This window comes from Asterias amurensis, chromosome 13, assembly GCF_032118995.1.
Source record: "Asterias amurensis chromosome 13, ASM3211899v1".
NCBI lineage: Eukaryota > Metazoa > Echinodermata > Asteroidea > Forcipulatida > Asteriidae > Asterias > Asterias amurensis.
The window spans coordinates 8925632-8941604 of NC_092660.1; the positions used below are offsets into that span (position 1 = coordinate 8925632).

Here is a 15973-nt window from a genome sequence, read left to right on the forward strand (position 1 = left end):
TTTCTGCAGATTGGAAGAGAAATCTTGTTCTCCCCCTAAAAAAAAAACTAAAAAAATATACATTTGGGCCAATAAGTCTAATAATTGTATTTATTGTATTGTATCGAATTTTATTCCAAAAACGGAAACGGAATAATAATAGTACAAAAATGTTTACAAAAAATGCAGGCAATGAATTTTTCGCTTCCATGGAGTGCGAAATGTTCTGGAGTTTCTACATTTTAAAACAAAGTGTAAACAATATTTTTGTTTAACATGGCCTAATAGTAGACAAATCCTTCATGAACTGAAGGAGACAAATTGAGAGATTTCTGTCGCCATGTTCCTATCGAATGTCTGGAATTACAGACCCTAAGTCAGTGGGCTACATTTATTACAGCTTGCTGATTAATTTAAGAGCAGATCCTTTCATGTTCTTGATATTTTGATATGATGCGCTTTTGTCAAATGCAGAGAGTACTGGTAGTCTACGTAGATCTTCAAACTGACTAAAACCACCAAGCACACACATACAACAGTCTTTCACATTGACTAGAGCGGGATTTGAACCAACGACCTCTGGGTTATTGGCTGGTTGCTCTACCAACTGAGCCATCTAGCCCTATGTTGGCGGTCTCCGTATTGTGTTTTATCTTTGTTCAGGGTGCCAGTCAGAAGCCATTTAAGGTTGGGGGGGGTCAGAAGTTTTAACTGCTGTGTGGGACACCTTCGGAAGATGCAATTTTTTGTTTTAGAAATCAAAAATAAAAAGAAAAAAAAGGGAAACTGACTTGGTATGGTATATCCTGTCAGTTTCTCTTGAGGTTTATTTGTTTGATAACTTTAACGTGTCGTTTAAATCCATCAAAGTTTTTTCCGCCTCTGATCTTTTTCACATGTTTAAACCATTGTTTCAAACTTGTTCCTTACTCTTTACTTGAATTTCAAAAGTATTCCTTCCTTTTTTTCAAAAGAGTCAATTCTTTCCAGTTTTCAATGCTTTATGACCAACCTGGTCAATATTGAAAACCAGTTTGTTTTGTTGTGGAGTTTGTGCTCCTGATATTTAACAGTAAATGAACTGTAATCATGGATAAAATCTAGGCCATCTAGATATTGGCTGAAGTAATTGTTTTCTATATAATCATGGGCCAGCAGGGCTCCAAATACAAGGCCATTGTCACCGACTCTACATCTTACATATTCCAAACCAAATCAAAATATTTATGGAAAGAAAATATTTTTACCATGTATGAAATGAAGTGTATCCTTTCATAGAACTGAACGTCCAGTTGAAGTGTATCCTTTCATAGAACTGAACGTCCAGTGTCAGTGCATCAAAGTTAAGGAATTTCAGACTTTTATCGGATTTGATTTGTTTATTAAAAAAAAAGAGATAAGACTAGTCTGACGGCGTGTTACTCGTCCTAACCTAGGACTAGCCTTGAGTTTTTAATAACTCCTGAAAAGGACTATAGTCCTTAATGTAAGTTAGGGCTACCTTTTTAAAGCCATTGGACCCTTTCGGTAAACAGTATTTTCCAAGGCCCACACTTCGTGTATCACAACTTCTAAAGTAACGGGAAAACCCATCCTTGTATCCGCACGTTTCGCCGTGTCATGACATGTGTTTAAAATAAATCCGTAATTCTCGCTATCAAGAATTGATCATTGTTTTACTGTTTTCTCAAAAAGTAGTGCATTTCATGGACTAATATTTCAAGAGAAGTCTTTCACCACTACCTTCTGTAAACCCTGTAAGTTATTTGTAAATCTGTGAACTTTTTTTTTTTTCTGTACCGAAAGGGTACAATGGCTTTAAAGTGAAATCGACCCCTGTTCACATATATGTAGCTTCTTGAAAATATGACTCAGTTTTTATTAAAAAACTACAAATTATGCCATTTTTTCCAACATACCTCGTAAATACTGGGACCCTACTTTAAACCCTTTTTGTCAAAAAAATTTGACTACCACAAACCCTGAGTTCCTCTGACTCAAGCACCTTCCAATTGGCATCCCACTGAGGTTGCTATAAAAAAAAATAAAAAAATAAATCTCCTGAGTCCAGCATTGTAGAAAAGCAAATCATCCAATTTTGTGGTTGAATCTGTCAAAGCCTAAGAAACCACAGTGTGTTTCCTGAAATGATCCTGATTCCCGCAAAATGATTTGTATTCAATGGATTACACCAAGGTGTGACTAAAAGGGCAAACAGAGAGAGAGAGTGGTGGGCGTTTTCTTATAAACTGTCAGAGAACTCTCTAATGTTTACTTTGAAATTGTCAAGCTGCTACAGTCTAGTGCAAACAAAGAGTTAAGAACATGGAATGATATTTCGACATGTTGCAAACGTAGAGTTAAGAAAATGGAATGATATTTCGTCATGATGTGTGGTCTGTTTTTCTTGGGAATGAGAGTGTAGGCCCTATTGAGAGGCTTTGTTTGATCTCAAAGAAAAGAAGAATAGTTTTTTTTAAGGAATGATTTTAAAAAATGGACTCAATTTTTTTCACTCTTTTTTTCTTTTTTTTAATACTCAAATTTAAAAGTTGTTTTAGGATAATTTATTCAGGTCAAGCAGCTACATGTATTTTTGTACAGGCATGAATGATAATTTGTTAAGTTAATGTCTGATTTCCAGTTAGAATCCTATTTATCTGTAACAACTTCTTTTGTAATTTAGAAAACAAATCAGTTGTACTGGCATACTTGACACAGTAACTTGTTGCTTGCTATTAAGATTAAACTACTAAATCTTTGCAAATTTTCAACAAAAGTTGTTCAGAACATCTTGCATGGTTTTTCTTTTGTCTGGTTGCAACATTCAACCCTCCAAAAGACCTGTACAAAACAGCAGTGGAGCATTTGTCACCTATACAATGTGTTTAGAACCAACCCCATGAAACGTAATATAATATTACGGTTTATAAGATTCTTGAAATGCTAGCAGTGTGTGTGTGTGTTGCAACAGACCATTCTGAAGGCCACATTCAGTACTTGTTGGAAGCTCAGACAGTCTCCTGCTGTTAGAGCAGATTATGTTCAGCATTTCACAACTTTAGCAAGTAGGCAATACAATACATGTAAGCATCACTCAGTCTTGTTTTCTTTATCGGATTCAGGTAACCGCTGAAAATAAAATACATTTTTCCTGGAGCGGGAAGAGGCTGAACATTAAGGAGGTAGTAAGTTGTCAACATGTCTATGTGATAGGAATAGGATCTGACGTGTGGACAAGTCAGTTATGTTTTGATATCGCAATAAACTCAGAAGCTAGATCTCCGTGGTTGAAGACTGCTTTTGCGAGATCACTGCTGGCTCCCGGACTGCTCTCCGGTTACATTTTGTAAATGAGACCATACATGTAGTCGCTAGAGCAATAGCCTCGCGACCAGCCATCTCGCGAGAAGATCGCCAGTGTTTTCAGAATCACGGAGAACGCTATCATCGCAACAAACATTGACAAGTCTAGGAATACTTATGTATGTGTAGGAGACAGTTAGGAGATAGGGGAGAGGAAGATAGAAGGGGCAAAATCTGAAGTTTTGGTGAGGGATGTTTGTCGAGATGAGAAAAAGGAATCTTTAAATCTTGATCTTATCGTGTAGACCAGCGCGCAGTGCGGTTCAACTATACCTTGATCCTATGAACCTACTATGTATTCAAAGTAGAATGCAATGAAATTTGATTATGGCAAAGTTGTGGCAAGAATTTGACCTGCAGTTCAACTGAGTTCTCAAGTTTTCCAAAATGTTTTGCTACAAACCTCCGATTTCCTGTGCTGTGAGGGGCCTATAAGTTTATTTCCATGGAGTACAAACCAGAGCCAAATTTTATAAAGACGCTTAAAAAAACTTTAAAACAATTTCTGGTAAACAGAAATGGGCAGGATCCCAGTCACAAATTCTACATGTGAGATTGTGGATTGACTGTAGCCATACTAACATAATTTTGTTGGGCTTTGTACATGTAGCTTCTTTTAGTGAGTGGCTCTATGAAATTGGGCAGATTAATTTTATTTAGCACCTTTTTTCTACGATTAAACTAGGTCCCCCTGCTTGTCAACAAGTATAACATGTATTTTGTTTCCTTTCTTGTCTCTCCCACACAGAGGTGAACTACAGAGTGTTGAAAGAATTTACATGCACCGGATCTACCCGTTCCTGATTACTTCGTTCCCGACAAAGACTTTAAAAAAAAACTTAAAACAAATTTATTGGTTTGTTCCACGTCACCGGAGTGAGCTGACCTACCTTTTAGTGAAGACTCATTGTTCGTTCAAGACCGATGCATCGGCTGTATAAGAGCCTTTGTTGTGAATGTATTGTACGTGTGGACTAAAACGCACACATGTTTGCGGAGACCTTGTGGATAGGAGAATTTGCTGGTTGTGTGTTTGTTCATGTTGATGTAAACATCGGGGGCTTTCTACTGTGACCACGAGACAGTTTGGTTTCCACTATATGGTAAGTACAAGACACCAGGTAGGCCCTAAACAATGAAAGAAAACAACAGTTTAGAATTAAATGTGTAGGCCTGATACTTCACAAAGGCAAGCAACAGGGCGATTACCTCCATGCCTTGGTGCCCTTATAACAAATGTCCAATTCCTTCATAAGGTGCCCTTTACCAAGGAGAAAATGCGTTGGTACCTTTGCCCTTTCAAAAACAAAGCATAGGCTACAGTACAGGCCTTGTAATACTAGGGTACATGTACAGTTGATGTTACATTATCTGCACCGATGCTACCATTGACAACTCCACCTATTTAAAAAAAATAAGCATGGCCACAGGTACATGTAGAGAATTTAAGCAAAACCAGTTTGTATCAAGTTCAATAAAGGCAGTGTACAATTTTGGCAAAAATCTGCAGTTAAATGTCATGGTTGACCTATTGGCAAGGTAACAATAGGCTGAACCAGCTTTCCAAAGGGTGAGGTCGCTTAGAAGGATGAAGTGAAATTAATTGAGATTTATAACATCGGTCATTTAGACCATCTTGTTTACAAACCTCTTTTTTCAACGATTTACCCTAACATAGGTAAGTTCAAGAATATTTATGTTAAGGGTTCTCTCCATTTAAAGCTAGCGTATTAGACCGATGTGCGTGATTTGTGTGCCATTACACTTAAATTGTGTGCCGAGAGCGAAAATTTTGGCCGAAATAAATTAATAAATAAATAAAAAACAAATACATAAATAAATAAATAAAATTCATCAAGATAAAACCATGCTCCAAAATGCACACTAGAGCATTTAAAACCAGGATTAACACCAAGTAGAAAACATTCTGAATACCTTGTTTCAATTTAGCGTCCTTTGGCCAAGACGCTCAAAATATGGATCTGGAATGCCCCACAGTTTTGAAAAATCCTGCGGAGAACCCTGTCAATGATTCCAAGTGTTTTATTTTTCTTCAAATGTTGAGGTTATCAAGTAAGGCCTATCTTTAACCTTACAAATATTTGTTTTTGATTAATAGTGCTGACTCAAAAAATATGGTGATTCATATTTTTAGTAATGAATCGGAAACTGAACTTAATTTATTATTATTTTGTTTAGATTATTTATTACAAAAGCACCGCAAGTGACCCCCCATGTAAGGTCGCTGTTGTTGCCCCAGAAATGACCTAAAGGTCACGCTAGTCATGAAAAGAGAATGCATCATAAAATGCTATCATGTAGAAGACCTATTATGAAGGAAGCTAAATTACGTGTGTGGCTTTGCAAAGCTCAATAACGTGGTGTTTCGTTTTGCTGGTACGTACGTAGCAGGGCTTGAAGGCTAGTGATTTTAGCGTTCTGGCCTGTAAACTCTGACTGAACAAGCCTGATGTTTTGTTTATGTTCTTTAAGTGAGTAATAATAGGCTACCTCATTGTGTAATGTCTTTGTGAATGATGATTCAATCCAATTGTTTTTATTTTTGTTTTTTAGATCACTTGACACTTGTACTTAGTTAATAATTGAAAAGAAATTCACCATTCCAGATAGAGAGGCGTCTTTCGCAATTTTTACTTCTATATTCTTTCTCTGAAAAGTTGTTGACTACATTTTTACAAGACCAAGTTGTAAGAAAGCTCACGTTATGTACTTTGCAGTTGACACTTAATGTGAATTGAACTTTAATTCAGAACATTGAAGAAGTCAGGGTTGTTTTGAGACTCGAAAAGTGACACAGCACCCACACCCCATCCCCTTGATTTAAACAAATTGCTTCTCATACAGTCGGCCGTTACTGACACCTCAAACGCCATTGGTGTCCAGCATCGTATTACCGCCGACCCAGCCATTTTCCCATGGTCTAGATGAACGCGATCACTGGTACCCAGTGCCAGCTGTGGTCCTAGGCAACCGCTGGCGAGTAAATTGAGACCAATTATCTGTCTCTTCCTGACCAATTAAAGTGAAATGAAATGCATACCGTGATAAATTGAATGCAGACGATCAGACCGTTTGCCTGCGAAAAGATTTGTTCCAATTTGCAAGTCCTGAGCAGTTTCGAGACAAACTGCAGCTAAAACGATTTGTTTTCTAACTTGTTGACATTCTGAGTGAATGATACAGAACATGATCCATGAATTGAAGAAGTGTGGGCATACAACTGTTTGTAAACACTTTCTTAAATTAATAGCATATTTCTTGTCACATACTCGTAAATTCCTTGTAACGAGTTTGTGACAAAAAAATATATAAAATTAAATGCACAAAAAAATCAAAAGTGCATAATTCTTGATCTTTTTTTTTTACACTCTTTTGAAGACTCCAAATTCTGTAACTTAAAAGTTTTCAAAAGTGTGTTTTAAAAAAAAGATCCAGAATTATGCGCTTTTGATTTTGCGCTTTTGATTTTTTTGTGCATTTAATTTTTATTTGTTTTTCTATATGTATTAACTGTTTAATTTTCACAGTTGTTCTTTTTTTCCAACAAGAGTATGGAATAAACAAATTATTGAATTGAGAATCTGTGGATAGTATTGTTGTTGTAAAGGATTATACTCAGTGTAAACTTTTCTTCAGCAAACCAAACTCGGGCACTTTCCCAAAGAAGGGGTAAACTCCAGGGGTGTCACCCAGCAACCCATCATAAATGGTTATACTCAGTCAGCATTTTTGGGACCTCAGGTGTGGGATTAAGCTCCAAATCATGTTTACTTGTTATAATAATAAGAAGAATTCAAAATAGCTTTTATATAGCGCCTCTAACTCCCAAAGGGTCCTAAGGTTCTTTACAGGGGTTAAAGATTTAAGCAAGTTAAGAAAATACTGAACAATTTTAGATAAACCGATTGAAAATGCTTACGAAAATTAAAAGCATCCAATAACAATGACTACAAATTTAGGCTAGTTGAGAACAATTTAGAACAAAATCAGAAGTTCAGTTGTTTTGAAGAACACAATCAGGCCTTGAAATTTACCCCTTGGACCATTTGCCTGAGGACGGTGATTTGAGCATAAGGCCAGTAAACTCATAACTGGCTAGGACATAAGTCTTGTGCTCTTGTTGTTTTTTTCAATTGAATAATATTACCTCTTTGTAAACAACTGATCAATATCTTTCAATTCTGTGGAGTATCAACACAAGCCCTTTTCACACTGTAGCTCTTATCCCCGTGGTATACAGCCCTGGGGAAACACTTGGACTTTTTCACCCCTCGGTTAGGAGCGCACTTTCCCTATTCCACGGGTTCTCTTGTTCATGGTACACTGTGTTCTGCAATCAAGGCGGCAGGCAAATTCAAGTTGGTTTCACACCTTATAGAGAATGCACAATTCAGCCCCTCCTTGCCCAAAAAGTCTGTTCTCTTTAGAGGAACATTACAGAATTGGTTTTGCTTGCAAAACAGTTGCTGGCAGTGTAAGCACTTTATGTAATCATAGTACATGAACTGACAAACCTGTAGAAGTTTGAGAGCGATCAGCCATCTGGGTCAAGAGAGAATAGTGAAAAACATATTACAAATTTTGCATTGTATCGATGCCAAAACAAAAATAAATAAAGCGCTCACTGAGCGATAAACTCCAAACGTGAAAATAGATTATTTATTTCTCATCAAATGTTACATTTCAGACAAAAATATTTCAAGGAATGTTTTCTACATTCATTAGCCCGTGTAAATCTGTGATCTTCACAATTTTTGTTTCTCATTTTATAATCATTCCTTTAAAGATCACAAGTTTTAGTTTGTTTTAATTTGTGTTCAGTCAGAAAGTCCTCCTGCTTTATCCAGTTTTTGCTGAGCAAACTGATTGTTGCTCAGCAAATTATCCTTAGCCTGCCAGATTCATCAAGTTGGAACTTATGCCATGATCCATCTTTACTTGGTGGATTTCCTCCAATATGCCTATCATGCAGATCTTTTATGAATTCCAAAGCAACATGACTGTGTATATATGTAGAAAAGTTACAAGTGGAGAGCGAAGTTTGTTTGCTCCTTGTTTGTTTGTTTTATTTGTTTATTTGTGTTTTGAAAGTGCTTATAAACTGGATTACAAAGTGGCTTACTTTTGTTAAAGAAGCCAGGTCTGTTTTTGGCTGGTCTTAGCTCAAAATGTACAATATAGATACATAAATTTTCCGTTCAAAGTTTTTTAATTATATAAATTACAAGGTAACACAAAACAAAAATTCAGAGAATAAAACAAAACAAACAAACCCCCAAAAGTAAGTTTCTGTTAATAATCATGCCATTTAGCTTTAACTAGCAGTTGACGTAACCTTGAGAAAATACACATGATGCAGCATTTAGCTTTTTGTTATGCATCAACATTCAAAATACATGGAACATTTGTGAAGGTGTGGCTTCTATATTACATGTAGTCTATTACTTGACAGTCATCCATTTCACGGGTCTAAGGGTTTGGCAGTCATTTCCAGTCCGCAGGATTGGCAAAATTAATTTCAATTGTAGTTTGGTAATGGTTCTGATGTTAACTTTACAAATGAAAGTGAACTTAAATTGTGTGTTCATTTCCCTTTATCAGCCCGATGCATAATGTTTACCTTTCTATATTCTAATCAGAGTTTTATTGTTTGTAATCATCACATGAAAGTAGACAAATCATGTGACTATAAGAGACATTTTAAATGTTTGTTGAGAAAAATGAAACTATTACAATCTATTCTAAACGGATGTAAAATATTCAATGTAAGCAAAGAATATCAAGAAAAGTTGTGGTTAGTTTGGTAAATAAAACAATACTTCAGGTCTCAGATAGCTCCGTTGGTAGAGCGCCGACACTTTAATCCGGAGGTTACAGGTTCAAGTCCCCAAAACTTCAAAAGAACGTTACAGAATTGGTAAGAAACAAAAATCATGAAGATCACAGATTTACATAAAACTTACACGGTCCACAGATGATGATTGTTGAAAACATCCCTTGAAATATTTCTGTCTGAAATGTCATAGCCTATTTGATGAGAAATCAATAATCTAACTTCGCGTTTATCGCTCAGACTTGAGCGTTTGATTCATTTTTATTTTGGCATCGATGCAATGCAAAATTTATAATCGTTTTTTTCCACTATTCTCTCGTGACCCAGATGGCCAATCGATCTAAAACTTTTACAAGGTTTGTTAGCTTATGTGTATATATGGTGGGTTACATAAAGTGCTTACACTTTCAGCAGCTGTTTTGTTAGCAAAAACCAATTCTGTAATGTTCCTTTAGCCAAATGACACCTTTTGCTCAGCAAATAAAATGTAGGGCCCTAACTGTTGTTGTGAAGCAAACTGACAAGGTTTTCAGGGTCAAGTCCTCACAAAGTGGAATTAAATTTCAGTCATGCTTGGACCATTTTTATACCTGTGAAGCTGCCTAAAAAGCACAACAAGTAGTACGTGAGCAAAGACAGATTATGCTAACCCGAATAAGGTTACAAGTCAAAAATAGAACTTTCTTGCGCTGAGTTACTTTTAGTGCCATAAAAAGCAGTCTAGCTTCAAAATTGAGCACTGAAGTAAGCATGCCTACAAGCAAAACTTTCTCTTTCAACTATGAAGTAAATGATGTTTAGCTTAGTAAGCATACATGTAGCCATTAAAGGCTAATAGCCATGAAATTAGACCTTGAGTTATCAACATTATCAAGTGCTTTTATAATAACGAACAAGGTAAAATAATATGATTACATGGGATATGTATGAAGCTCCCCTTAATGGTTTAAAGTTAACATCGATCATAACCTCGCTTGTTGATTCAACTCCATTGGTGAGTCAATTTTACCTCCCATATACATGTATATAGGAAGTCAATTGCGCAGAGATTGAGCAATGGACCAATTGAATACAGGAAGTAATCGAGGATGGGCACAGTGGGTGTCACACTGATAACATTTCACTCCATTCAACGTAGAAGCCAACCCGCAAAAAAACTGAAAGTGGTATTTGAATCTAGTTTGTATTTGTATTTGATGAAGTGGAAGTGATGTCAGTGTAGTCTTGGCTCAAGACGTCCTGTGTCGATAGTGGATAGTGTACTTGGCCCGGTTGTAATATCGCAACAGCGTGCCCTTTCACGGAATGATTTAACCGAGTCAGTCAAGTTGGTGAAATCATGCCGTAAGACGATCACTGACGTCTTGGGCCAAGACTAAGTCCAGTGGTGACTGCACTGACTGGTGAAACAAAAAGCAATAAATGCATAAACCAACTAGTTGAGAGTACATGTAGCATTCATTTTTAAAACATTGTGTTTGAACATTCTGAAGAGGTACACAAGCCGAAACAAGAGGGCAGTCTCACAGATTCGCCAGAAGTTTTACTAAATTAAAACCCATACTTGTACAAAACACAATGTTACCCTGTGCATTGTATTGAATAGTGGCCTTTACCACCATTGAAAAGACTTGCAACATTGCACCTTGGGTAGGATAGGAATCATTTTTAAAACTTCGTGTCCATCATGTTCCAAGGGTCCCTCTCTTGCAATCTCCCCATCTGCGAGGGAAGGTCGGTATTGAAACAAGGTTGAATGCTGGCAGATAATCTGGAAGAGGTTGACCGCTAGGTATTTGTAATCACGTTTTTAATTTGAACTTGAAGTAGAAAACAGTGCACACAGTGACCTATAATGCTAAGTGTAATTTAGCTTGCTGGCAAAACATGCCAGATGCATGCATTGTACTGTAAACATATTATTCACAATCATGTTCTTTTGTAATTTGTGTACAAATGATGAATTACATGCCTGCCCTCCTCCCCCCCCCCCCCCCTCACACTACACTGATTAAACACTCCAATCAATGCAAGCACGCAATCCACAGACTAGAGAGAGAAAAAACATGGAACACACTGTATTTCAAGGAACCCTGTGATCTGTTAAAGCCAACGTGTGCTTAGTATCTATCAGCATGAGGTGTCTTGTGGAGGTATGTGATTTATATCATCCTTGGAGGCTTCATTTGGATCTTAAAGAGATGGGGAAGAGCTGGAAATTGGAAAGCCTTTCTTCCTTGGAACTTTGACTTGTTCATTGGACTGACTGTATCCGTCAAGTAGTGCAACCGTCTCTCATACCTGGAATTTCACCGAGGGCACTGCCTCCGTTGCCATGGTCTTGGCCTTAGTGTCCCTTCAGAAAGTTCCCCAGAGACTTTGATGTTTTTTCCAATGGAAGTGCTCTTTTCAAAAAACGAAAATGTGCTGATTTTCACACGTTGACATACTAGTTGCAGGCGCAATAGCGGGCAAGTGAATAAAACAATGCCCCCCCCCCCCCCCCCCCGCGCTACATTTATGTTCACATGAGTAGCTAACTTCACTGCAATATTTGCTGTACACAGAGCAGGGGTTTCGCTTGACAAAATCACTTACATAGTATACATACGTACATGTACAGTAGCTAAAATTGATACCTTGCTCTGGGGGATAGCCTTGCTCATAATAGAAATAATAATAATAATGATACAGTTCTTATAGCGATTTATCACACCTGAAGGGCCTCTCATATCAAGCACTTGTTTTTTCTCTCTATTATTTTGTCAGGTGTGCGGAGCAATTTTAATTATAAGACACGTTCTACACCACGTACATACATGTAGCATGTTGTTTTGTTTTAAACAAGGTGCTGCATGCGGACCATGCCAGAAACACTTGTTAAATCCCTTCTCTTAACGTTTCTAAGTTAATTTTCCTTCATGTACATGTACTTACTTGTCTCTATTTTCTTACCTTATTGTATTACTGCTCAACCTTACTTTCTTGTATTAACTGCTCAATTTTTTTTTCTTAGCGCATAAAGATTTCTGTGATCAGCTATACAAGAATGGTTCATTATTAAAAAATGTTTTGTTAGGGCTTATACATGTTTTATGTACATGTCTTACACTCTATTTTAAGGACTAAGTGACAATGATTTTAGTGTCTTGCTTAAAGACACAAGTTTAAGCTCGGGACTAGAACCACAATCTGCTGCTAAGAGTTTGAATCCAGTGTACTTGACTGCTTGGCCATGACACACCATTTAGTTCTTCACAATACGATCACCCCCCCCCCCCCCACCCACACTTTCCAAGAATGTGTGGGAAAACTTACTGCAAGAGATTAACAATTGGGAGGAGTCCAATCAGTCAGATTTCCAGGTGGTAGTTATTTGCAGAGAGGGATATTAATAGTGGCTTGTTATATCTATTCAGTGGTGTGGGACTACGTTTAAATCATGAGACTTCTTCTTTTATAGCACCATGTAGAATGGTTTAGTACAAGGAGCTGGGGCACAATATGCTGCTGATCAGACCAGGAACACCAGGGCGAGCCCCTTCTCTTTGCGTGCAATTACACAACACACAGGACCTATGGGTACACAAAGAGAATTTATTTTTGTTCAACAACTTTCTTGAAGGCCAGATGCCACGGGGGCGGTGGGGGTCTATGGAGGAGAAGACGAGCTTTCCTCATTCCTGCTCATAACCGATAACCACTAAATTATCGGTATTGTCATCATACAGCAATGCCAAAACTATCCAAAAGTTCGCTGTATTCTCAACTTGAACAGAATGTCAGCTGTGGTTGATCATCAACGCTAAACAAAATGTTTAGGGCCTATAGAAATATAAAAAATATAAAAAATATCTGAAATGAAACCGGCGGTCTTCCATGATGGAAAGAAAAAACCTTAGTTTCTTGGTATCCAGTGAGGCTCCAATTAGAGGGGCAGGAACCAGACCCAGCATCCCATGTTGCTTCGGTCCAGGGGTGCCGGTCTTAAGAAAGCAGAAAGTCTTGACCTCCGAAGATGCCTACGGGATGACTTGGTGGTGTACGGTTGCCGACAACACGCCCCTTTGGCTTTAGTTTCATTGATGGGAAACCAGCGGGTGGTTGTGAGGCTTTTTATTTTTTTACCTCCCTATTTTTTCTTTCTGCTGAGAAGAATGCGTCAGGCTGAGGTTGCTTTAAGGGAGGAGGTTATGGAGAAACATAGACCCTTGGGTGATCTCATGGGATGCTTCATCCCTCTTGTTTTAGCAACTTACGTAGAAACTTTGGTTGTTGGTCAGCAAGCTACATTTGTAATTGTAGTAGTTGCTGCAAAAGTATGCATTTTGTACAAGAGGCCTTTATGTACAGTACAGTGTGTCTAAATTGTATTCATTTTAATTGCGAATTAGTCAAACTAATAGTAATAAAACAATTATGTACCTATAAGTAACTGTATGTACCCTAACATGTGGCTACATACAACATTGTACTTTATGTACCTCATATAGAGTCCTCTAATCTGAATGGTTAGAAGTGGAGTCATGGAAATAGCTATGCCCGCTTTGTCTATCAAGATGACGTCATAGTTGAGTATGCCTGGGGCATAGTCAATCGACTGTGCTCGCCCTGAAAATAATGGTCACAATATAGGTTGTTCTTGTGTGCTGATGTACATGTACATGTACGGCTTGCGTTCCTTGTCACGACGCGACACAGATGACCTTTCATCATTGTCACTTTTGTTGATTTGAAGAATCTTTATTGAAATAGTGACTGCTTAAAGGAACACGTTGCCTTGGATCGGTCGAGTTGGTCTTTGAAAAGCGTATGTAACCAATTGTTATAGAATGCATATGATTAGAGAGATATTTTAAAAGTAGAATACAATGATCCACACAAGTATCACTCGAAATTGCGTGGTTTTCCTTTTATCTCGTCGACAAACACGGTCGGCCATTTATGGGAGTCAAAATTTTGACTCCCATAAATGGCCGACTTTGTTAGTTCGCAAAGTAAAAGGAAAACCACGCAATTTCGAGGCAAATGTGTGTGGATCATTGTATCTTACTTTTTAAACATCTTTCTAACCATATGTATTTTATAACAAACGGTTACAAACGCTTTTCAAAGACCAACTCGACCGATTCAAGGCAACGTGTTCCTTTAATAATCGGGGCACAGTTAAAATTATAGGCCTTCGGTGATGTCAAAACCATGGCTATGCTCTCAGCTTCGCTTGGGGCATAGTCATGGTTTTGACATCACCTTGGGGCACACGTCTCTATATGCACACAGCCAGGGTTCCCAACGGCTCGGGTTCCCGACATGACGTCACATGAAGGCTCCCTTTTAGGGGCGGGGTGGGTTCCCCTAATCTCTTGAAAACCATTTTTAACAAACTTGCGCATTAAATAAAAAAAAATTAAAAATATTTCAGGTTTAAAAAGTCATGTTTAATCGTTTAAATTTTTAAAAAACCCACTGCAGCCACCCTTTAAGTTAGGAAGAGTTTTGTGAAATCGATGGCTGTACTAGCGCACCACTATCGCAGTCAAATTTGGCCCTTGTCAAGTAGACCTGTAGACTAGATGGGACTGGATCAAGTACTCTGTCACCATATTGACCAGGATTTAAAACAGGATGACTGATGTTGTCTGTGCTTTTCTTGGTCAAAGTTTAAAGCCATTGGACACTTTCGGTAAACAGTGTTGTCCAAGGCCCACACTTCGTGTACCACAACTTCTATATAAAATAACAAACCTGTGGAAATTTAGGCTCAATCGCTCATCGGAGTCGGGAGAAAATAACGGGAAAATTTCGCCTTGTCATGACATGTGTTTAAAATACATCCGTAATTCTCGCTACCGAGGATTGATATTGTTTTAATGTTTTCTCAAAAAGTAAAGCATTTCATGGAAGAATATTTCAAGACAAGTCCTTCACCATTACCTTCTGTAAACCCTGTATATTATTTGTAAATCTGTGAACTTTTAATTTTTTTTCTTTACCGAAAGTGTATAATGGCTTTAATAAAGAGAAACAGGCATTGGGTCACTTGTGTTGCTCAAAATGCCAATGGACTAATGTACATTATGAATCCTCATAAATGCACCTGTGAATTTTTTGTGCACAGTGCACAGTGTAAATATTACTTTATTAACAACAAAAAAGTGTTACTGTTAGTCTTATTTCTCAGATGCGCCAGTTGTGTTATAACGAATAGTCACAAAGGTTTTGACTAAATAAGGAGACTGCCAATATTTGTGCTGTATGTGTAATCTCAGTCGGTAGAAACAGTTTGCATTTTTACCTTTTGGTACTTTACACATGGTCGAGCATCTCTGTCATGCATTCAGCTATAAATTAACCAGTGTGTCACAAAGCTTCTCAAGCATTACGTACAAAGAAGCAAATTCTCACAAGAGATTTAATTATGGAAAACTCAATTCATACACTAAGTAGCATGTTCCCGCAGATGTACTTTATTAAATAGTTCAATGCCTGTACACTGCACTGAAAGCAAGAATTTCATTTTTTCATGGCTGCTTTATATTAGCCTTGCCTATGAAATATGTTTTTACATACATTTACATTGTACTACTATAGATGCATTCGCTATTGATTGGCAGACGCCATACATGCATAATATTAATAACAACAATATTTAAGCAGACATAGGTGCGCTCCCACTGTTGGTTGGTAAACACCGTAGAGGGCCCCATTTCACAAAGCCTGCTGTGCACTGTATAAATATCCAGTCAGCAAAAACAGCTTACCAGCCAACATTTC

The 15973-nt window shown here is 37.6% G+C and overlaps 1 protein-coding gene across 7 annotated transcripts in view; it reads left to right on the plus strand.

Annotated features, from left to right (window-relative positions):
• The window catches only part of LOC139945937 (adhesion G protein-coupled receptor L2-like), a 95233-nt gene that overhangs the window by 2430 nt on the left and 76830 nt on the right, over positions 1 to 15973 (plus strand). For all 7 annotated transcript variants that reach the window (XM_071943468.1, XM_071943471.1, XM_071943470.1 and 4 more), the window contains exon 2: positions 4094 to 4448. The gene's annotated coding sequence lies outside the window, so the exon portion shown is untranslated. The remainder of the gene's footprint in view (positions 1 to 4093; positions 4449 to 15973) is intronic.